This window comes from Penaeus monodon, chromosome 19 (genome assembly GCF_015228065.2).
Source record: "Penaeus monodon isolate SGIC_2016 chromosome 19, NSTDA_Pmon_1, whole genome shotgun sequence".
NCBI classification, from domain to species: domain Eukaryota; kingdom Metazoa; phylum Arthropoda; class Malacostraca; order Decapoda; family Penaeidae; genus Penaeus; species Penaeus monodon.
Genome location: NC_051404.1, coordinates 29,639,673 through 29,640,106, shown reverse-complemented (window position 1 = coordinate 29,640,106; position 434 = coordinate 29,639,673).

The following is a 434-nucleotide window of genomic DNA, read 5'->3' as shown; positions in this document are numbered from 1 at the left end:
GGCACCTCGTCTTATGCCAAGTCCGAGACCCTATTTGCCTCTATTAAGCTGCTGGGAGATTTGGCCGGACAGGTGTGTCATATCACTTCCCTCACTGAGTTTGTGATTTCGCTGCGGGATGTGTGAAGTGAAGTGTGTGTGTCTTTGTTTTTTGCGTCAGTCGTTGTTTTATTTCTTATTGTGGGGGGAAGGGGCTGCTAAAGAAAATCAGAATGAGTTTATAATGCACGAACACTTCCCACTTCGAGCAGATTTTTTTTTTTTTGTCTCTCATTTAAAAAAATCTTTAAAAAAATCTTTTGGTTTTATATACACGAGTGCTTCCTCACTTTCCGCCTTTCCGCTCAAACAATTCTTATTCTAAAACATATATATAATAAATGAATCAAAATATTCTCTTAATATATAATAAATAAATTATTCCCCCTCTCAAC